General features: G+C 42.8%; 1 protein-coding gene and 1 long non-coding RNA gene across 10 annotated transcripts in view; both read right to left on the reverse strand.

The window, feature by feature from the left end:
* The window catches only part of celf4 (CUGBP Elav-like family member 4), a 1,189,269-nt gene that overhangs the window by 414,281 nt on the left and 750,204 nt on the right, over positions 1 to 24,784 (reverse strand). The window lies entirely within an intron of this gene.
* Positions 1,973 to 17,987, reverse strand: LOC116980212. The gene is made up of 3 exons (XR_004413902.1): positions 17,713 to 17,987; positions 6,859 to 6,861; positions 1,973 to 1,983 (listed from the first exon to the last, which is right to left on the reverse strand). It is a non-coding gene; the product is annotated as an uncharacterized LOC116980212 (long non-coding RNA).

The following is a 24,784-nucleotide window of genomic DNA, read 5'->3' on the forward strand; positions in this document are numbered from 1 at the left end:
GCAGTTGAAATTCTTTGAGTGTAAAACTGAAACTAACCCATTACCCCAAGAGGTGATGTCAATAACTAGAAAGCACAGATCAGCAAGGGCGGCATGGTGGTGCAGCGGTAGAGTTGCTGCCTTTTAGCACTGGAGGCCCGGGTTCCATCCTGGCTATGGGTGGTAGTCTGTATGTAGTTTGTACATTCTGCCTGTGACTGTATAGGGTTTCCTTGGGAGCTCTGGTTTCCTCCCACACTCCACAGACGTACATGTTTGTTGGTTAATTGGCTTGGTGAAATTGTAAATTGTCCCTAGTGTGTAGGATAGTGTTAATGTGTGGGGATCGCTGGCCTTTTTCTGCTTCAGAGATAAAATTCCACGCTTTATCTCTAAACTAAACTAAACTGAGGAAGGTCTTTTTTTCACCCCAACAGTGGCTAACGTTTGGAAATCACCCAAGGATACAAATTGTTGGAGCTTGTCAAGTTGCAACTCTGGTGAATATGGATAGGCAACATTTCTGGCCGGGACCCTTCTTCAGACTCACCACCTGGAGAGCCCTTGCAGACAGAAAACAAATGTATCCCTTTTAAAAAGTACCTGGATTAGCAGCTGAGAGCATGGTGAACAGCAAAGTCATCAGATTTACCTAAATAGTTCATTTTTGGTTGGCATGGACATGACGGGCTGAATGGCCTCCTGATGTATATTTCTGTGATTCCAAGCATCACGAGCATTTGTATACTCCTCACTTCTTCAGTGCTTTTATTCTGTCTTCATGTAATGTTCCTCTCCCACCCTTGTTCCATCATTTATTCACCTTCTGTCTTCATCCACATCCGTTCTTTGTTTTCTCGCCCCTGCACATGGCTGGTTTGGGATCAGACTGCCAAAAATGACAGCAGTTAGGAAAACAGACTTAAATTGGACATGCTTGTACTGCTGTGGGTTTGATGGTAGATTAGTGAAACCTATTGGGCAAATAGGGAGCATGAATGCTCAACTTTGTGCTAGAATGAATGAGCAGTAAAGCCTGGTGAGCCATTGTAGACAGATGGCACAGTGAGCTGTCATTCTGTTGGTATGCTCTGATATTGTTCAGGCTGTAAAAGACCTAGCCCCTTCCTATCCAAACAAATCTACTGTAGCGACAAGGCTCCAAGCTTCAGAAAGCAGCTTGTGCAAGCCAACTGAGGGGTACACTGAAGCTTTGAAAAACAAGATTTACAAATGAAAGGAAAGAAAATGAAATAAGCCCACATCACATCAAAAAGCAGGCCACGGATCTCAGGTTTGGTGAGCAGATGTAATCCCCGTTGCCAGTGTCTTACTGTGTGCCCATTGAATGGCTCAGAGAATGCAAAATCCAACATATCAGAAAGTGCAGTCATTATTGTGCTGTACTGCAGCCATGCCAGAAATTGATTTTTTACAGTAAATAATTGATGCCAGCGAGCAATTTCTTTTCTCCCTCTCAAACTGCAATCTCTTTTAACCTCACAGCATTTCTCATGAGGACCAATCATGTCACAAAAGACGAGTACTGCCAACTAAATGCAATGAACTCAAAAGATTCTGCGTTAGTTACATTTAAATGCATGTAGAAAAACGTTTGTGCATTTGCAACCAAAACGGCAATATTTCCTTATCTACCGCTGCATTTGAACCTCTGCAACAATTCACTGCACTTCCACTGCTGAGAGGCATATTAATAGGCCATAGGAGTGTTGTATTTTAAATGTTTTTTTAACCCTGTCCTTTGACATTTCTAAAAATCTCCAAGTCAGTATTTATTTATTGTAATTTTGGTGGTATAAAAATGAAACATTTTGGACATATTTGGCAACTCTGTCAGCATCTGAGAACTAAATTGACGACAGGTTAATATTTTGTATGGGGACTCTCCATCAGTTCAGTGGGAACCTTGCCTGACATATTAATCCTCGTTGTTCATGTTCAGATGATGGCTGACTTGTTAATTATTTCCATTACTTTCTGTTTCTGTGAGATTTCTAGCATCCACAACTTTGCCTTTCATCTTTATAATACATCCGGTTGCATGATGCAGTGAAGATTTGATTCTTTACTCATCCCCTTCTTCCTCAGAGTATGATCGTTTGACAGTGTGTGAGCACTAGGGTGGATAGAAACATAGAAACATCGAAAATAGGTGCAGGAGTAGGCCATTCGGCCCTTCAAGCCTGCACCGCCATTCAATATGATCATGGCTGATCATCCAAATCAATATCCCATACCTGCCTTCTCTCCATACCCTCTGATCCCTTTAGCCACAAGCGCCACATCTAACTCCCTCTTAAATATAGCCAATGAACTGGCCTCAACTACCTTCTGTGGCAGAGAATTCCACAGATTCACTACTCTCTGTGTGAAAAATGTTTTTCTCATCTCGGTCCTAAAAGACTTCCCTCTTATCCTTAAACTGTGACCCCTTGTTCTGGACTTCCCCAACATCGGGAATAATCTTCCTGCATCTAGCCTGTCCAACCCCTTAAGAATTTTGTAAGTTTCTATAAGATCCCCCCTCAATCTTCTAAATTCTAGCGTGTGATCTAGCGATGCATGATCCTCCTCTGTCGTGGCCCTGTGGACAAATCGCAGATCTCATTCCTTTAGTTCTTTAATTTGAACCACAAGTAGGGATGTTTGGACAATTGTGGAAAGAATCTGTTTTTTCCTTATCCTCTAATAAATCCTTAAGTATGAGTGTCAATTAAGACATGCACGTGAACTGGAATCTAATTTAACATCCACATAGGGGTGAATGTTTACAAAAAGTCTTGAAGTGATCCCTTCCATTGAAATGTTTAATTTAGCAGAGACGCAGCTCCTAGAATCACCCTCACTGCTAGCATCAAACAGCCAATTATTTATGAAAACTAAAGACCAAATGACTATGTGCTACGACACGTTGTGACCACATACATTCCTGTGCTCGTTCTCCAAAATTCTCCAAGACCACTTTAGTTAAGAAATTTCACAGTAGAATTTACTGCAATATCAAACAGTGAAACCTTTAAACTGAGAAGTCAAGGATGAAACAAGCTATTGCATGCTTTCGTCTGTACAATTTGGTGAACCTATTATGATTCTCCTGCAGAGGTGAGTTTGGTTTAGTTTAGTTTATTGTCACGTGTTCCGAGGTACAATGAAAAGCTTTTTTGTTGCGTACTATCCAGTCAGCGCAAAGACTATACATGATTACAATCAAGCCGTCCACAGTGCACAGATACAGGATAAAGGGAATAATGTTTAGTGCAAGACAAAGTCCAGTAAAGTCCAATTAAAGATAGTTCGAGAGTCTCCAATGAGGTAGATGGTAAGTCAGGTCCGCTCTCCAGTCAGGGATAGGATGGTTCAGTTGCCTGGGAAGAAACTGTACCTGAATCTGGAGTTACGCGTTTTCACACTTCTGTACCTCTTGCTTGATGGGAGAGGAGAGAAGAGGGAGTGTCGGAGGTGAGACTAGTCCTTGATTATGCTGGCAGCCTTGCTGAGGCAACGTGGAGCGCAGATGGTGTCAATGGAAGAGAGGTTGGTTTCACTCAAGAAAAAGTGAATTAAGCAGAAGGAGAGGTGAAATACAGACACAATAAATAAAGAGAAGGTGCTTGGTGCCTGAACAGCTTGAAAGGTGAATAAATTCCCGGGCTGGACAGAATTTATCCCAGGCTAGATTGGGAAAGCAGGGGAGAGTTTGCAAGGGCTTTAACTGAGATTTTTAAATACTTGCTGTTTACAACTGAGGTTCTTGTTGACAGGAGGAAATGTAGTCCCCCTTTTAAGAAGGTATGTTAGCAATCATAGCAAAAGGATTTCAGTATAGGAGCAGGGAGGTTCTACTGCAGTTGTACAGGGTCTTGGTGAGACCACACCTGGAGTATTGCGTACAGTTTTGGTCTCCTAATCTGAGAAAATACATTCTTGCCATAGAGGGAGTACAGAGAAGGTTCACCAGACTGATTCCTGGGATGTCAGGACTTTCATATGAAGAAAGATTGGATAGACTCGGCTTGTACTCGCTAGAATTTAGAAGACTGAGGGGGGATCTTATAGAAACGTACAAAATTCTTAAGGAGTTGGACAGGCTAGATGCAGGAAGATTGTTCCCGATGTTGGGGAAGTCCAGAACAAGGGGTCACAGTTTAAGTATAAGGGGGAAATCTTTTAGGACCGAGATGAGAAAAATTTTTTTCACACAGAGAGCGGTGAATCTCTGGAATTCTCTGCCACAGAAGGTAGTTGAGGCCAGTTCATTGGCTATATTTAAGAGGGAGTTAGATGTGGCCCTTGTGGCTAAAGGGATCGGGGCGTATGGAGAGAAGGCAGGTACAGGATACTGAGTTGGATGATCAGCCATGATCATATTAAATAGGGCCGATTGGCTCGAAGGGCCGAATGGCCTACTCCTGCACCTATTTTCTATGTTTCTATGTAAGAGCAGCAGGGAAACGTCTGACAATTATTGACCTGTGAGTAACATTAGTGGTAGGGAAACTATTGGAGAAATGCTGAGCGACAGGATTAAAGATTACTTGGAAAACAGGGTTTAATCAGACAGCCAACACAAGTTGTCAAGGGCAAATCTCTTCTGAACGATCTGATTAAATTTTTCACAGATGTAACCAAGTGTATCGATCAGGTCAGAACAGTGGATGTGGTTTACATGTATTTCAGTGAGGCCTTTGACAAGATTCACATGGGAGAATGATCCAAAAGGTTAAGGCCCATGGGATTCAGGGCAATTTAGAGTGACGGAATCATAAAATTGTACAGCATGGAAACAGGCTTGTCTGCCTCCTTGCCCATGCTGACCAAGTTTGCACACTAACTAGTCCTCTGCCCCCTGCACCAACTGCCCAGCCACATATTAATCTGGCCTATCCTTCTATTCCTGGCCTCACTAGCACTTGGCGTGGGAGAAATCCAGAAATTACACCCTCGAAGTCCTCAAAGATTACGCTCCAACTTTATAAAATGTTGGTTGGGCCTGGTTGGTGTACTGCATACAATTCTGGGTGCTATATTATAGGATGGGTTTGATAGGTACGGAGGAGATTCATCTGGAAGTTAGGGGTGATGAAATGTTTTGGTCATGAGGAGGGACTGGAGAAGCTAAGCTTGTTCTCCCTGGAGCAAAGAAATTTAAGAGGGCCATGATTGAGGTAAACAAAATTTTTTGTGGTTGCCTTTAAGAATTGTTTTTTACCATATTCAGAGATAGACAAAACAACAAAAGATAGACAGAATAAGGGAGAAGAGATTCAGAGGGGATTCAAGGGAGACTATTTTCTTTTTTTGCCTATATTTACTCGCAGGACCTAATCCCTTTTCCTACCTGTGTCATTAATACCGATGTGCACGATGGCCTCTCACTGTTCCCCAACCCCTTGAGAAGGTTCTGCAGCTGTTCTGAGACATCATGGACCCTGACACCAGGGATGCAAGAAACCATCCCGGAGCTCCAATGCACCATCTTGTACTGCCAGCCAATGTGGCAAACTGGGTAACCACCGGGTGGCGCTAGCAATGGCTACCTCGCCAACAGTCTGTCTGTCCCTTCATTGTAGTTTTAATAGTATGTGTTAAATGTATGTTTTTAGTGCTCTAGCTTGTTTTATGTTGGGGTTGAGGGAAACATTTTTTAATCTCTTATCTCGATGGAGATGAGATTTTTATTTTTGTATCTCCGTCTGCACTGCAGCCTAACATCGAGGAGTTGGAGACCGCCTTCGGGAGCTCCAAACGCCGGATCCTGCGGACTTACTATCGCGGAACTCGCGATCCCTTTGCCAGGGATCGACCTCGGTGCTCCAACCGCGGGAGCCTACGGACTTTATCATTGTGGAGCTCGCGTTCGCTGGTTAGAGACCAACTTCGGGAGCTCCAAGCCACAGGGGTTTTGACCGCCCCGGCGTGGGAGTTTCGATCGTCCCAACATGGGAGCTTCGATCACCCCAACGCGGGGGCTTTGACCGCCGGATGTGGGAGCTTCAATCGCCCCGACTGAGGATGGTTCGACTGACCCGACCGCGGGAGAATAAAGAGGAAGAAGATTGGACTTTATTGCTATCCATCACAGTGAGGAATGTGGGGAATGTGGGGAATTTGCTGTGGTGGATGTTTATGTTATCTTTTATGTAGTTATGTGTCTTGTTGCTTTTTTTTAGTATGGCTGCACGGTTAATCGCACATCACTGTACCTTAATTGGTACACGTGACAATAAAAGACCTTTGAAACCTTTGAAACTGGATCCAAATTTGGCTTGGCTATGAGTCAAATGGAGTTCATAGTAGATAATTATGAGGTGATGCATTTTGACAGTACTAACGAGGCAAGGGCTCATTATAGAAGTGAATATTGACTTGGAAGTCCAGAGATTTTTAAATGTGGGAATGTAAACAGATAAAGTGCTTAAGGGGAAATATGGGATACTGCCTTCGTCAGAATGGCCATTGAATACTAAAGTAGGCAAATTACGCTCCAACTTTATAAAACTTTGGTTGGGCCTCAACTGGAGTACTGCATGCAGTTCTGGGTGCCACGTGATAGGATGGGAAAGGTGTGAAGGAGATTCACCTGGAAGTTAGTGGTGATGTAATGTTTTGGTTATGATGCGGTAACGGGGAGAAGGTACAAACTGCGTACAGACAAGCACCCATAATCAGGATGGAACCTGGGTCTCCGGCACTGTAAGGGGCCTGTCCCACTTTCACAACCTAATTCACAACCTTTTTTACTCGTGGACATTTTTCATCAGACTAGAAAAACACCCTGACCTACTTGATGCCATGATTATCTACGACTAGCATCACGACCTACCTACGACCTACTTACGACCTCCTACGACCTCCTACGACCTCGTGATGACCATGCTGCGAGTATGAGTCTAGGGCAAACTCGGCAGAGGTCGTGAATTTGGTCGTGAAAGTAGGACAGGCCCTTTTGGCACTACTGTTGCACTACTGCTGCCCCGCTCAGCTGCCCTATTTGATAGCCTCAGATATCACCAATTGACAATTCTAACAGAATAGAAGAAATGGGCGCAGCTTGAGTACCATACTTTCTCGACCCACACCCCAAAACCTATTGCTTATTTCAGGGTTTTTGTTGCTTTCTACAATGCAAGTTGCTTCTTGCACTGCTACGGAATAGACTGTTGTTGCATATAATAACTAACATTTTGATATCAGACCTTATGAGTTGATATAGCTTTAAAAGAACACTGCAATGTCATCATAGTTAAATGGTACATGGAGCAAAGACTCAACTATGGTCAGCATGTGGCCTTAAACTGAATTCACTGCAGGGCCTTCTCAGTTGCCTTAACAATACTTCATAAATTGAAATATGGTGAGCTTTGGTGACAGGGAGAACCAGAACTTTTCACACAAAGGGTGGTGGGTCTATGGAGCAAGCTGCCAGGGGCAGTAGTTGAGGCAGGGACTATCATAACGTTTAAGAAACAATTAGACAGTTACATGGATAGGACAGGTTTTGAGGGATGTGGGCCTTAAGCAGGCAAGGTTTCAAGGTCAGTTTATTGTCACATGTACCAATTAAGGTACAGTGACATTTGAGGTACCATACAGCCATACTAAGTGAAATGCAACAAGACACACAGCCAAGTTAACATCAACATCTACCACAGCAGCTCCCCGCATTCCTCACTGTGATGGAAGGCAATAAAGTCCCTCTTGAGCGTAGATGGGGCTCGTTGGTCAGTGTGGGCAAGCTGTATGACTATGACTAACCGCAGAATGTTTCTCTGCTGCTGCATATTAAGAATCAACACATGTATGAAAATAAACATACTTGGAATGTAGGAAACTTGGACAGTGAACAAAAGTGGGCTGCTTCAAAAATGGTTAACAGTTTGACATTACATTAAAGTAAAATTCTACCACCATTGCAGCTTTGCTGTTGAAGGAAGATGATACATCTGCTTCCACTCATGTTTTATGAATAGGCTATTAACACAATGAGATTTTTTGTTGTGCGCTTATGAATCATTAGTGGGAGATTAATGGAACAGACAGCGGACAAAGGAAAGTTAAAGCACCTTAGACCGCTGAGGTGGACGAAGCGTGGCAAAATATGTTACACGAACAGCAACTTGGATTTCAAAAAATTAATGGAGATAAATTCATGGATAGATCAAGAATATATCTTACTTTGATTTTCAAGCTATTTTCTATGGAAGTAGCTTCATGGCAGCTGATCGCTAACATGGTAATACCACTGGAAAGAAGCACCTGCTGGTTTTCTCATAACAATTCAGATAGGCTGCACGCTCTCTATGATCACCTGTAGACAGGTGGCAGACAGATCAATCCGCGGACCTTGACAAAAGCATTTTATCATGTTCGGCACAGACATGGTGGGCCAAATGACCTGTTCCTGTGCTGTTTTGCTCTATGTTCTATGACTGAGCTCCTTTCACTATTATACACTCGACCTGAAGGTGCACTAGAAAGCAGACAATGCTACACATTCTGCCTACTGCTCAAGCACTGTCCATGTTGGTGATTTTATCAAGGCCACGCTTAGCATTGTACCTGTTAATAGAAACTTATGTGACCTTGGTGTTCGGATACAAGAAGGACGATAAGATCCAAAAACCCATATTTACAACACCTATGATTGAATACGTCATGGAGTCATAGTCATAGAATCATACAGTCATGCAGCATGAAAATAGGCTCATTAGCCCAATTCATCCATGGCAACCAAGATGTCTACCCGATCTAGTTCTATTTGCTTGTATTTGTCCCTCCAAAACATTTGTGTCCCAAATGTATTTTAAGCTTTGTAATTGTACCGATCCCTAAGCCTTCTCTGGCAGCTCGTTTCATAATCCCACCATCCTTATGGTGGATAAAGCCATCCCTTGTAAATCTTTCCCCTTTCCCCTTCAATGTATGCCCTGTAGCTTTAGACTCCCCTACCCTGGGAAACAAGACTGTGACCATCCACCTATCTCACCCCTTGTGATTTTATACACCTCTATAATGTCACACTGCCTCCCAAGCTCAGGGGAAAAAGTCCCAGCCTATCAAGCCTCTTGTTGTAACTAACCATCTAGTCTCGGTAACATCCTTGTCAATCTTTTCTCCATTCTTTCCAGCATAATTACCATCCTTCCTACAGAACTGTGCACAAAACTCCAAGTGTGGCCTTACCAATGAGTTGTACTATATATAACATGCCCTATGCTGTACTCAATGCCCTGACCGATGAAGGCAAGTGTGCCAAACACTTACTTCATCACCCTGTCCGGAAGTGGCGGCGCTGCCCTAGCAGCTGCTGCTCATCTGCAGACCGTTTTTTTCCTCTTTTTTTTTGTTTTCTAGTCCCGTTGGCACAGTTTGTTTCAGTTTTATTTTAGTTGTGTATGTGCGGGGGGTAGGAGAAACTGTTTTAGTCTCTTCCTTCGGGGGGGATGCGACCTTTTCTTGTTGTATACCCCATCTCTGTCTCCGTCTGCGCTGAGGCCTAATGGCGGAGCTGTCAGCCTCCAACTGGGACCGACCTCGAGGATCCGGAGGCAGAGCCAGCCAGGACTTATCAACGCGGGGCTCTCCGACTTCGGGGCTGTGGTGACGTTGCGGCGGCGGCCCGACTTCGGAGCCTCGGAGGCTCGGCCGCGGGCCCAGTGGACGATAACGTCGGGAGCTCGCAGGTCACAGGTTGGTGACCTGTTCTCCGGAGCTCCCGCAAAAACAGCTGCGTCCGCTGGGCTGTAGGGTGGCAGCTTCGGCAGCTTCGACCGCCCCGGGCCGCGGAGTTTGAACTGGCCCATTTACGGAGCTCGGATTCAGCTGTGGGACTTACCATCACCTGGCGGGGTCACAACATCAGAAGCTTGGATCGCCTCAATGCAGAGGGAGAACGAGGAGGGAAGAGACAAGGACTTTAAGACTTTTGCCTTCCATCACAGTGAGGAGGTGCCTGGTGGACTCTGTGGATGTTAAATCTGTGTTTATTGTGTGTTTTGTTATTTTATTCTATGTTATGACTGCAAGGCACAACATTTCGTTCAGACTGAAAAGTCTGAATGACAATAAAGGATACTTGATTGATACTCGATACTGTCTACCTATGTTGCCACTATCAGAAGCAGATCTCCAAACTCACATTACAATTGCTCCACACTGTATACACTGTAAATGGATTGATTGTAAACATGTATTGTCTTTCTGCTGATTGGTTAGCATGAAACAAAAAGCTTTTCACTGCACCTTGGCATAGGTGACAATAAACTAAACTGAAACTGAAACAGGAAACTGGTACCTCTACCCTTTACTCTCTCAGCTCTGGTTCCAATGATAGAAAGGCACATCGACCGATGGTCGGAATACAATGGTGATTCCACTCGAGGCGTGAAACTGCTTTGAGAAATTCTAGGCTACAAATTGCAGACAAAAGGGGTGAAATAGACCACGTTTGAAAATTGAAATAAGACTAAGGAAAGACGTGCAAAACAAACAGTAGGCCTGTCAATATCGAGAAGAGAAACAAACTTTCACTTGTCAGGTTGGGCCCATCATTGAGTTCTGATGAAAATCCCACTTGACACATTAACCTATCTTCCTCTCTCAGCTTTTGACTGACCTGCTATGGGTTTCATGCACTTAAAAGTTTTTTTTTATTTGCGGTTCAAACTTGCTCTAATGAGATTTGCTGTCAAGTGTAGTAGAACCTACAGCAGGCTGAATGATTTCCACCGGCAAGACACAAAAGAACATTGGAGTCTGGCACATGAAAGAGCAAAAGTGGCAACATGTGGTTTCCTTCCAATGATTTATGTAAAATTGACATCTTGTTGCAAGCATCCGCAAACAATCTGTCAAATGATGGGCCGCTGTCAGCTGAGAATTGTGGGTATATTTTCTCCTCAACTCTTTGCTCTGTGACAAGATCAAAAATGACAAGGAATGAAATGAAGACTGGTACAAGTGTGAACTGCTGGTAATAAGGAGCTACACGAGCAAGCATGAGGATAATGGTGGAGATGTCAAGGCAGAATACATTGAGGGAAGACTGAAGCCTGTGACTAACAGGCACTATTTTAATTCCTGCCTGTGAGAATCTAATGTAGGCGACTTATTCTGTATAAAGCACATTCTAATTTTGTTTTCCCTATTATATAGATAGACACTTCTTATTCAGCCTTCAATGACTTTGATTTGGGTTTTCTCAGGCAGTGACCAATTTCAAGGACACTAAATATGTGAATTCTGCTTTGAAGAAGTTGCATGTCTAATTTTTTAATATTGAAGGGATAATTCTGATCCCACCGCCCTGCAGAAATGAAATGATAGTGGTTCGAATAATCCTATGGGACTGAACAATTGAAGCCCTGCTTTCGTCCTGAGCGATTGCATTTTAACCAGCTCTCCTGAAAACAGAGGAAGGCCACCCATTGTAAAGTGATACTTCTTTAAATAAGCAGATTAGGTTCTAATGATGACAATTAATAACCAGAGCTTGAATGAGGAGATGCAAAGAGCTGCAGATGCGGGAATCATGGGAAGAACATAAAGTGCTGGAGTAACTCAACGGATCATGCAGCATCTGTGGAGGGAATGACGAGTTTCGGGTTGAGACCCTTTTACAGACTGCAGAAGACAGTGGAGTTAGTTGCTGCGTTACAGCGCCAGAGACCTGGGTTTGATCCTGATTATGGGAGCTATCAGTACGGAGTTTGTACATTCTTCCTGTGACCGTGTGGGCTTTTAAGTGTGGCCCCTCTATTAATCCTCTTGCCTGATGGATGGGAGAGGTACAAAGTGTGTAAATGCACACCTCCAGTTCCAGGGACAGTTTCTTCCCAGCTGTTATCAGGCAAGTGGAGAGAGGTCCTGAGAGATTGTCTACCTCATTCATTGGAGATCCTCGGACCATTTTTAATCAGACATTACTGAATTTTATCTTGCATTATAAGTTATTCCCTTTATCCTGTATCAGTACACGTCCACAATACTTCCCCATACTGGGAAGTGGGTTGTGTCAACCGAAATGTTGCACTGTGCTCTTTGTTAATGTTGTCCAGATCAGTAATGGCATCCAGATCAGAAAATGCCCTTGTCATACATAAACTAGGCAACGGCAAGGTGTCATTCTTGCACAAAATATTTTTTCTTCTATATGTTGTTCAAATAGATCAATTACTACACAAAAATAGCGAAATCTGATGACCCACGTGTCTTTCCATACCTCCGACAGCAGTCCCAGCTCACCCGCTGCACAACCAGGAAGTCAAGTCAAGTCAAGTCAAGTTTATTCGTCACATACACATACGAGATGTGCAGTGAAATGAAAAGTGGCAATGCTCGCGGACTTTGTGCAAAAAGACAAACAAACAAACAACCAAACAAACTACAAACAGAATGTAACAGAATCACATATTATTTTTCATATTAAATATTGTGGGCGGAAGGAAAAAGGGAAAGAAACAGCAATTTAAAAAAAAAGCAGTAGAGTGGTACAGTAAATGTAGTCCCTGGTGAGATAGAAGTTTACAGTCCTAATGGCCTCTGGGAAGAAGCTTCTTCTCAACCTCTCTGTTCTCACAGCATGGCAACGGAGGCGTTTGCCTGACCGTAGCAGCTGGAACAGTCCGTTGCAGGGGTGGACCTGCCTGGAGTGGAAGCCTCGTCCAGGGCTCGTTTCCTACTCGACTCCGAAACCCAGGAACCAGAGAGGAGGGCGGGTGGAGTTGGCAGACGCTGTATAAAGGCCTGATTTCAAGATGGCGGTGGACAGAGGAGAGGATCGCTGAGTGGGCTGTGGGCTCAGCTCCCACGCCCTTGGAGGCGCTCTGCTGTTCTGAGATCAGCTGCGGGAGGCGAAGGGAGCACGGAGAGGCTGAGCATCAGTGGAGGACTCCGACTGCATCGCCTGGCCAGGTCAACACCTAGAGCGGGAGCCTTGTCCGTGGCTTGTCCCCTGCAACCCAGTGCTGCCGCCAGCACAACACGCCTTTAAGGCCAGATAAGACTCTATTATTAAGAACTTTGAAACTTGAAGGGCACAAGTTGGTGCCAGAACCTTTTTGTAAACTGCTTCAGGGAAGTCTACTATTCTTACACTACAATCGTTGCATTTTTTGTACTTATCTATGATTGTGCTTATCTGTGTTAAATGTGTGCGAAACAAATAGTTTTAGAGGACCTAGGACGCTTGCGACCATAAAGTATCACAGTATCATTGAATTGAACAATTGAAAGTGCCGATCATGTTTTATCTAGAAAAAGTCTAGGTTGACTCCTAAATGTTATGTTTCTGCTAATTCTGCCCTGTAAGTAAGTAATTAACTCAAGGGTAGCATTTCTTTCTTCGTTTTTTCTGAGGACTTTCACTCAAAGTCCTTTCCCATTTTTATTGCCCTTTCCCTTCTCATGCTGAATACAGTTCATTCTTTGCAGATTTAAAGTGCCACAGAATCTAACGGATCTCCCTTACATCATCCAAGTGGTCGCAACTCAACGGCAAGCTCTGACAGTGATTGTCAGAAGGCTGATGTTCAACCACAGGGACCTGCAACAGAGCACTTCTTTTTTGCCCAATCAATGTCTGCACAGTTCCCGTAGGATCAAGCCTAAGGTCCGTGCCTGGATGGCTTGGCATCTCGCTAGATACTGTAAACTCACTGAACCACAGGGATAATTCTGGGGTGAATTCTCCAATTACCAGCAATGGCTGAGAACTGTGTGCAATGGGAGGCCATATGAGGAATTTGGAAGCGGAGGTCAGCACATCTGATTCACAGCCCACAGCATTTTATGTCCATTAAAATGAATCTGTCCCCGGATTCCCGAAATACACCAGGAGTACTAATCTGTAAAATTCATCCCTCGCTGCTTTCTTGTGAGTGTGTGCGCATCAGACTGAGAACTCACTGAGGAGAAGGAGGGGTAGTTGAGAGAGTGACTCATTGATCTTGTCAGTGTCCCGATTTGGGCTCTGCATTTTATTACCTCTAAATAATGCCGTCCTCAGTAAGTCAGCATCATTATTTTCTTTCTTCATGGCTCTTCTCACATGACTGAGCTGAAATGCCCTTACTAATGATTCATAGTTGGTCAGTACAATGTGCACAAGCGCCCCAGTGATACATTTGGCTGTGGAATTGCTGTAATTTGGTGCCACGAGATGGCTCAAATCTCTGTACGTTTATACACTAAACAACAAGGGACAGAGGAGGAGCAGACAATAAACCACATAGTTCAAATACAAATAAAGACTGAACTTGAACAAAAATATATACCTGTCATCATCTCCTTATACATTAAAAAAAACGGATCAGCCAAAAAGGTTTAACAAAAAGGAATATTTTAAAAACTAAAATGGCTTCCCCTCCACAGTATTTCAGTACATGTTTGACATGTTCAAAAAATATATCTGAACTGTATCAGGAACACCAGGATCTATGAATACAGTATTAAAGACACAGGCTGAACAATTTCTGTGCAATAACTTTCATTCTACAGCCCTTTCTTCCCTTCTTTAATTCAAGTGGATGTAGTGTACCTGGACTTTCAGAAAGCATTTGATAAGGTCCCACATAGGAGATTAGTGAGCAACATTTGAGCACATGGTATTGGGGGTAGGGTACTGACATGGATAGAAAATTGGTTGGCAGACAGGAAACAAAGAGTAGTGATTAACGGGTCCCTTTCAGAATGGCAGGCAGTGACTAGTGGAGTACCGCAAGGCTTGGTGCTGGGATCGCAGCTATTTACAATATACATTAATGATTTAGATGAAGGGATTAGCATTAGCAAATTTGCAGATGACACAAAGCTGGGTGAACTGTGAAGAGGATGCTATGAGGATGCATGGTGACTTGGACAGGTTGGATGAGCGGGCAGTTGCATGTCAGATGCAGTTTAATGTAGATCAATGTGAGGTTATCCACTTTGGTGGCAAAAACAGGAAGGCAGATTATTATCTGAATGGTGTCAATTTGGGAAGAGGGGAAGTACAACGAGATCTGGGGGTCCTTGTTCATTAGTCACTGAAACTAAGCATGCAGGTACAGCAGGCAGTGAAAAAAACAAATGGCATGTTGGCCTTCATAACAAGAGGAGTTGAGTATAGGAGCAAAGAGGTCCTTCTGCATTTGTACATGGCCTTAGTGAGACCACACCTGGAGTTTTGGTCTCCAAATTTGAGGAAGGACATTTTTGCTATTGAGGGAGTACAGCGAAGGTTCATGAGGTTAATTCCTGGGATGGCAGGGACTGTCATATGTTGATAGAGTGGAGCGGCTGGGCTTGTATACTGTGGAATTTAGAAGGATGAGAGGATATCTTATTGAAACATATAAGATTATTAAGGGTTTGGACACGCTAGACACAGGAAACAGGTTCCCGATGTTGGGGGAGTCCAGAACTAGGGGCCACAGTTTAAGAATAAGGCGTAAGCCATTTAGAACTGAGATGAGGAAAAACTATTTCACACAGAGTGGTGTGAATCTGTGGAATTCTCTGCTTCAGAAGGCAGTGGAAGCCAATTCTCTGTATGCTTTCAAGAGAGAGTTAGATCGAGCACTTAAAGATAACGGAGTCAGGGGATATGGGGAGAAGGAAGGAACGGGGTACTGAGTATGGATGATCAGCCATGATCACAGTGAATGGCGATGCTGGCTCAAAGGGCTGAATGGCCTACTCCTGCACCTATTGTCTATTGTCTATAATATCTCTGTAATCGTTAGATCTACTTTGGTGACAGCATATTAAAAGTGGAAGGAGTTCTGATGCTGTTTCTTATGAAGCTAAGGACAAAATACATACAAATGATGACTTGAAAACACTTTTGTAATGGACACTGTCAAAGCTCTGGCAATACTGCATTTAAAAACCACTAATGCAAACCCAGGGGAACTATTTGCTGCCTGAACCCATACGGTAAATGCAATTTATTTTAATTACATTGATGGGCTTTGTACAATAGGTATAATGCTGGCCACAATTATAACAAATCATAACATACTATAATTGTTTCAAGCTATTTCACAACCCATGAGTAATTCTATCCTTCTAGTTCTTTATACCTAATACAATAAGAAACCATGTCATATTAATACTGTCAGGAGAGGATGCTCCGTGTATCTGAGGTGTTGCGGCAAAGGCGCAGAGAAGCTTTACTATTTATTTTTGAACTCCTATCTCCTGCTTTCAGTACTGTCCATGGTTTTGCCCTATTCTCTATGTGCTCAAGTCACCTGATTTCTGTTCTGTCTTTTGAATGTCATCCATTGCATGGTCTTATTTCCAACTGTTTCCCAAAGATTGGATCCAGCTCCTATCACCGAGGGATGTTGTCAGCCTCATCCACCCCAATGCACACTGATTATTCGTGTTCTTCATGAATCAGATGTGTCGTCAGCAGTAGGTCAATGGTTGAGTCTTTTTTCTTGTAAAATGACGTACTGCCACATTGACTCCCTCTTAGATAGACACAAAATGCTGAAGTAATTCTGCGTGTCAGGCAGCATCTCTAGAGAAAAGGAATAGGTGATGTTTTGGGTCGAGACCCTTCTTCAGACTAATAGGTGACGTTTCAGGACAAGACCCTTCTTCAGACTACAGTTCAGACCTGCAGTTCCTTCTTACACATTTTGACTCCCTCTTAAACAGGTTTCCAAGTCTCTCAAAGTATTTACCAGGGACAAATGCTCCTACTTCATGAGAGAATCCCTAAGGACAGGTCACTTCACACCGTGAAGTATCAAAACCCCCTTCTCCTGAGTCCACCTATAACCTGCCAAGCTTTGTCCTGCCTCTCCCCTCTTCCAGCTTTCTTCTCCCCCTCCCCCCTACAATCAGTCCAAAGGAAGGTCTCGACATGAAATGTCACCTATTCATGTTCTCCAGAGATGCTGCCTGACCTGCTGAGTTTCTCTAGCATATTATGCTCTTTTGTGTATTAACCAGCATCTGCAGTTCCTTATTTCTTCACTTCACACTGCGACAGTTTCAATACATGACACTGTCTGAAAGTTTGTAAAACAAAACAGGCAATAAAGTTTGTAGGGTTGCAACACTCCACCATATGGAGAGATTCAAGGGGAATTGGGTCTACATAACATGTCAGTTTGTAATAAAGTGCACTCAACAGGAGTGTTTAGTGGGAGAGTCTAGGACTAGAGGTCATAGCCTCAGAATTAAAGGGCGTTCTTTTACGAGGGAGATGAGGAGGAATTTCTTTAGTCAGGTGAATCTGTGGAATTCTTTGCCACAGAAGGCTGTGGAGGTCAGTGGATAGTTTAAGGCAGAGATAAATGGAAGCTTGATTAGTACAGGTGTCAGACGCTATGGGGAGAAGGCAGGAGAATGGGGTTAGGATCAGCCATGATTGAATGGTGGAGTAGACTTGATGGGCCGAATAGCCTAATTTTGCTCGTATCACATGATCTTATGTTCAAAAGGAGCGATTACACGGCACCAAAAACTCATACACCTTGAGTAACTTTAGCTGTCCTACAATTTCAGTGCACATGAAGAGGCATTGCAGACAGCTGATGGAGCATCAGGTGGAACTAGCCAACTTTAGTCATCAGAACTTCACAAAATCTTATCACGGGATCAGTAGTTATTATTTAGTAAGAACACAGGCTGCCCTTGCATTTCTTTCTTTCCCCACTCTCTCATTTCATTTTGTTGGTCTTGTCAGTAAAACAATTTGCCTCTGTAGGAAAGTACATCTCAGTCTATCTAATCTTGCCATGAAATTGCTGTTGTTCACATTGTATTTCAACATCACTGTGCTCGGGTATGAATCATCATCCACCCACTCTCAGCTGATAAAACCGCAGCAGGATTCATCCACAAACCCACACAGAGCAGGTTAATAAATCCACAATTCCAGTGAACCCATGGCCCCCATAAACAGAGTCCAAACCTGCAGCACTGATGGATGCTCAAGTTATAATTGCCTGGATCTTGCTGGCTTTTTATAAGCAGTCCCAGGACAGAACCCCATTTACCTACATAAATGCCGGCAAGTTCAGGGACTCCTGCATAAACGCAGAAGATCTGCTCGTTCCGACTTAGCACCGCTGGTGATTACCCAGCAGAAAAGCTGGGGAGCTCTGCTCTTACAACCTTTGCCAATGTAGATCTGGTGTGGAAACTATGAGCCCATTCATTTCAAATGCACGCAAAGACGAAGGGTAAGAAGAAGGGATGTTACAGCTTTTTAAATCATTTGTGCGTGCTTTAGCTTTTTAATTATTCAAATATCAATGATTCCTTTATTTTCGTAATCTTTTGGGAAAACCTAAAAAAAATTGCATAGTTCATTCTTAATAAATTATAAATGTTTCTGAGTATTCGATACACGTTGAAGCTTTGTAAAAGATTGCCAGCTTTGACAAAGAGTGTGACAAGGCTCTGTCAGAAATAGTCAGAAGATATCAAGTGTCCTTCCCTATGTTCCCCAATCACATTGCTTGAACTCCATTTGTCATTCATGGCCTTGAGACTGGGCTCTCATACACTTTAGACTTGATAGATACAGCACAGAAACAGGCCCTTTGCCCCACCCAGTCCACGCTGATCAGCGATTACCTCGTACACTAGCACTATCCTACACATTAGGGACAATTTCCAATTTCAGCAAAGCTAATTAATGTACAATTCTGTATGTCTTTGGAGTGTAGAAGGAAACTGGAGCACGCAGAGAAAACCCACGCAGTCACAGGGAGAACGTACAAATTCCGTACAGGTAGCACCCGTAGTCAGGATTGCACCCGGAAATTTGGTGCTGTAAATGCCCCTGTCCCACTTAGGAAAGCTGAACGGAAACCTCTGGAGACTTTGCGCCTCACCCTAGGTTTCCGTGCAATTCGCGGAGGTTTTTGTCAGTCTCCCTACCTGCTTCCACTACCTGCAACCTCCGGCAACCACCTGCAACCTCCGGGAACCGCACGGAAACCTTGGGCGGGGCGCAAAGTCTCCAGAGGTTTCCGTTCAGGTTTCCTAAGTGGGACAGGGGCATAAAAGGAAGCAACCCTACCACTGTGCCATTGTGTTGCCATCTCAGACAGATTCACCCAACAAAATCAGCCACACAAATCCCCAGCGGGTAACTTCAGGACGATAGGTTTTGAAAGCCATGACTGTGGGGAAAGCACTCTACTTAGAAAAGTCCAGGCCAATGTTTTGGGCTTCTTCCTGCATCTTTACATAACTGGACATTGCTTTTCGAGTTTCCCTGACGGTAAGGTCATAATGTCATAAGGAATAGGAGTAGAATTAGGCCATTTGGCCCATCAAGTCTACTCCGCCATTCAATCATGGCTGATCTATCTCTCCCTCCTAATCCCATTCTCCTGCCTTCTTCCCATAACTCCTGACACCTGTACTGTGTTTCCTTTCAGGAAAGATCTCTCCCAAGTGAGGAAACAATAGGAAGAAACAAGTATTCCACATTTCTTTGAGATACCACTGGTACACATTCTGCTTCAACCTAATGTAGTTAGTGGTCAGTATTTCTCCCTTGCATATTGTAATTTTGCATAATCCAACTGCTGTTCAGTACCTTTGCTTTGCAGCTTGACTGTGCAATTCCTTCTTTTCATTGTTTGTCTTTAATTGTCAGCCCGATTCTCACCTCTATTTCTTCTGCTGCTCCTTGTGTCGCTCTGTCTTTCTCTGGGATTCCCAAATCTATGTTTTCCCATACTGAATCCTAAAAATTCCTTGGTACTATTATTTTTTACCAGGGGATGACTGCCCCTTCTGTTTATTTGAAATTTCTGCGATTCTTTCCCATTTATTTTTCTTAAATTTATGTCAGAATTCTTATTTTCATTTCCTCTGATCCTTCCTACATTCCCGTCGATATTATTCTTCCTGCATTACCTGTCTCATTCAAACCACTCCCTCTCCTGTTTCCTTTATCACCGTTACTTTGTTGCATATCTTTCATTCATTGTTCTTTATCTCTCCACATCACAGTCTATATCTCTCATTTTCCTTATCCCTAACCAGTCTGAAGAAAGGTCTCGACCCGAAACGTCACCCATTCCATCTCTCCAGAGATGCTGCCTGTCCCGCTGAGTTACTCCAGCTTTTTGTGTCTATCCGGGTTAAACCAGCATCTGCAGTTCCTTCTAATGCAAAACTTATGGCTGATTAAGGAATTGTAACGTTTTGAGTTAAAATACAATACAATACAATAATAAACCTAAGCCTAAACATTTGGACAAATTTATGGCGAAGAAAGTCTGAAAAGATATGGACCAAATTGAATCATGATTATTCAGTTCCTTCTGCTTCATAGCATGAATTACCATTTTTGATTAGAACGGGTGTCAAGAGTTTTGAGGAGAAGGCAGGAAAATGGGACTAAGAGGCAGAGATCAGCCATGATTAAATGGCAGAATGGATTTGATGTACTGGATGGCCTAATTCTACTCCTATAACTCGGGAACTTGCGACTTCCTGCAATTCCATTTTCTAGTTCAGGAGTATTCTCTTGATATTTCCACCAACTTCAACACGATTCCACTGCCAGTCATATCTTCTTGTACCCACCCCTTTCCGCTATCTGCCACCCTCTCCCTTATAACCATATAACACCATATAACAATTACAGCACGGAAACAGGCCATCTCGGCCCTACAAGTCCGTGCCGAACAACTTTTTTTCCCTTAGTCCCACCTGCCTGCACTCATACCATAACCCTCCATTCCCTTCTCATCCATATGCCTATCCAATTTATTTTTAAATGATACCAACGAACCTGCCTCCACCACTTCCACTGTAAGCTCATTCCACACTGCTACCACTCTCTGAGTAAAGAAGTTCCCCCTCATGTCACCCCTAAACTTCTGTCCCTTAATTCTGAAGTCATGTCCTCTTGTTTGAATCTTCCCTATTCTCAAAGGGAAAAGCTTGTCCACATCAACTCTGTCTATCCCTCTAATCATTTTAAAGACCTCTATCAAGTCCCCCCTTAACCTTCTGCGCTCCAGAGAATAAAGACCTAACTTATTCAACCTTTCACTGTAACTTAGTTGTTGAAACCCAGGCAACATTCTAGTAAATCTCCTCTGTACTCTCTCTATTTTGTTGACATCCTTCCTATAATTGGGCGACCAAAATTGTCACCATACTCCAGATTTGGTCTCACCAATGCCTTGTACAATTTTACAAGTTACAATTTTACAATTTACATCCCAGTTTATATACTCAATGCTCTGATTTATAAAGGCTAGCATACCAAAAGCTTTCTTTACCACCCTATCTATATGAGATTCCACCTTCAAGGAACTATGCACGGTTATTCCCAGATCCCTCTGTTCAACTGTATTCTTCAATTCCCTACCATTTACCATGTACGTCCTATTTTGATTTGTCCTGCCAAGGTGTAGCACCTCACATTTATCAGCATTAAAGTCCATCTGCCATCTTTCAGCCCATTCTTCCAAATGGCCTAAATCACTCTGTAGACTTTGGAAATCCTCTTCATTATCCACAACACCCCCTATCTTGGTATCATCTGCATACTTACTAATCCAATTTACCACACCTTCATCCAGATCATTGATGTACATGACAAACAACAAAGGACCCTACACATATCCCTGAGGCACCCCACTAGTCACCTGCCTCCAACCCGACAAACAGCCATCCACCATTACCCTCTGGCTTCTCCCATTCAGCCACTGTTGAATCCATCTTGCTACTCCTGCATTTATACCCAACAGTTGAACCTTCTTAACCAACCTTCCATGAGGAACCTTGTCAAAGGCCTTATTTGCTCATCCTTGCACATCCAGCTCTCCCCATCCAACCCTCCTGCAGCTCTTCTCCCCAGTCACTCCCTGCAACCCCAGAAGACCCCTGCAGCACTGACCCTTCCTCCACATCTGCAAGTCACTGACCCCAGCAGCCCTTCCATGTGACACAGAGATTTCCATGCACTTCCTCCAAGTTCATTAATTGCATGGAGTGCTCTCCATGTGGCCTCCTCTACATCAGTGACACCAAGCGTAGACTAGACAAACTGCTTCACTGAACATGACGGAACACGCGCTCTGTCTGCCAGAGCCAGCGCATGCCCTTGGCTGCAAGCCACTTCAATTCCCCTTCCCCTTCCCAGAACAACCTGTTCTTCTTTGGTCTCGGCCATGCCTGAGTGAGGCCACATCCATACTGAAAGAAAAGCATCTCATATTCTATTTGACACGGTGGGGCAGCAGTAGAATTGCTGCCTTATAGTGCTTGCAGCGCCAGAGACCCGGGTTTGATCCCGACTATGGGTGTTGTCTATACAGAGTTTGTATGTTCTCCCTGTGACCACTTGGGTTTTCTCCAAGATCTTCAGTTTCCTCCTACACTCCAAAGACGTACAGATTTGTAGGTTAATTGGCTTGGTATAAATTGAAATGTGTTCAAGATAGTGTTAATGTGCGGGGATCGCTGGTTAGTGCAGCCGAAGGGCTTGTTTCCTAGCTTATGGAAGTCCCATTCAGGAGTGTGATGAATCAGAGTGAGAAGCTGTTCTGTGCTATATCTCTAAATTAAACCAAACTAAACTAAATTAGCATTACCTAGGACTTAGTGGCATGAAAACTGATTTCTCCAAAATTAATGTAACATTTTCTCTCCCCATCTACCTTGTTCTCTATCGTTCCCAATACCATTCTTTGCACACATCATTATTTTCACTCCACATGCCTCTGTCGCACAGATCCTCTCCCCTCATCCACATCTTCCTCCTGTTTGTCACCAACTCCCACCCCACTGGGTCCCATTCATCCTCTCCTCTTGTTCTCATCCATCTGTTATCCCTTCCTCTGGTTCTACATCACCTCATCTATCTCACCTTCTTCTCTTATGAGATAACACAATCATCCTTCTGAATCCTGATCATTTTTAGCCCTTTCACTTAATTCTCTTTCCAAGGATTTTAATGGAATTCACAAGCAAATTTTCTGTTAAACAATCAAAATGTGACAAAAGAGAGATATTCAACAATACATTGAGAAATGGACCATGCATTAATTCATTGTATTTTCATAAATTTCAAAAAAGCTAATGTTTTTGAACAGCACTAGAAAACAATAAAAACTCAAAGAAAATAGACATTGGAATAGAAAGCAATCACTGTGACCTGCCCACAGGAGGAAAAAAATAGAGAAGTAGCTAAATGTTACGAACTCTCAGTCAAATGCCAATGATCTGAATAGTGAAAGACAGGTACAGTAGGCGTTGCTGAAGTGGCATGCATGAAAGAATAGGTATTATATTTCCTCATTACTATTTATCGACGTGAAATAAGTAAGTTACAAATTAATTTTAGTAAGTCATTTTTATCATCATACTCTAACACTTAGACCTTTCAAATGTTCTATATTGTTGCTGGCCTAGAAATTATATTGGTAAAATGAGTGGGTAACATTAATGATATTTTATGTCATAAGCTAAGGGATGTATTCCTGAACCTTGTTGTGGCCTTGCACCTGCACTAGTTGTAACACTATATCCTGCGCTCTGTTCCCTTTCCGTTTTGTGCACTACCTTGCAATATGTTGAAAAATGTTCATGGTATCTCAGTACATGTGACAATAATAATAATAAACCAATGATAAAACAATTTTCTGAGATCACACAGAGCAGATTGACATCTTTGGCTGCACACTTGTCTCCAAGTCAGTTTTACTTTGGAACTGAAGGACATAATTTAGGCTGATATTTCAGGGTAACACTGGGAGACAGCTAGGAGTCAAAGGTGCCAATATTCTGCAAATCACATTTCTTTTCCACTTTAGTGGTGGCCGGGATAACATGCACCTAGATCGAGATCAATCGAGATCCAGGAAACACATTAACTGTCATACATTGGGACTTTGCTGTGTATGAATTGGCTGCTGTGTCTGCCTATATAACAACAATCACTGCACCAGAAAACAATTTATTGGATGCGATTCATTTTTGGCATGTCCCGAGGATGTGAAAGATGCTACTTAAATGAAAATTCAGACTATAAAATATCAGCTGCTTTAATGGAGGTCCTAACACAGTTAAAGTAGATAATGCCTTCTTATTCGTAATAGATGATGGGAATTCACAGGTAATAACTTTGATTGCATCTGATGACATGTACAAAACTAAAATGTTAAACGATAGTTAAGATATTTAGCACAATCACCTTTCGGGGGACAAAATGATGATAGCAGAAAAAGTTGCATGAACCATTTGACGGTAGCCTACTGAACAGATAGCATCATGACACAAGATTAGTGGTGGTCAGTTTTGAAATAGGATTTATTTACCAGAACTCCTGAATACTGATAAAGATTTGTCAGCGTTGACAATCAGCTGAAATGATTCCAACCTTGGTGAATTTCCAAAGAATGGTTAGGATTTTCTACAGATAAAATAGCAGTTTGGGTTTATAATCAGAATCTAACACTAACAATTCAAAGAGACAAATTCAAATTTGCAGCAGTTGATTAAATAAAACAAAATAAAACAAAAATAAATTCTGGTGTGTGCAATGGTGACCATGAAAGTAGATAATCATAAAAAGCTTATCTGGAAAGAAACCAACATTTTTATTTTTTACAGCCTGCATGAAACTCCAGTGTGGTTAACTCTTAACTAACCCTCCAAGTTGTTGAGCAAACCACTTATTTCAAAGTATTAAGAATAGGCAATAAATGTTGTCAGTGCTACCTGCATTCCACAAATAAATAAATACAATGTTATTTCATGGCCAAATAAACGTGCATTTGAAAAATTCTGCAACCCACATTGACTA

The sequence above is a fragment of the Amblyraja radiata genome, chromosome 1 (genome assembly GCF_010909765.2).
Source record: "Amblyraja radiata isolate CabotCenter1 chromosome 1, sAmbRad1.1.pri, whole genome shotgun sequence".
Taxonomy (NCBI): Eukaryota; Metazoa; Chordata; class Chondrichthyes; order Rajiformes; family Rajidae; genus Amblyraja; species Amblyraja radiata.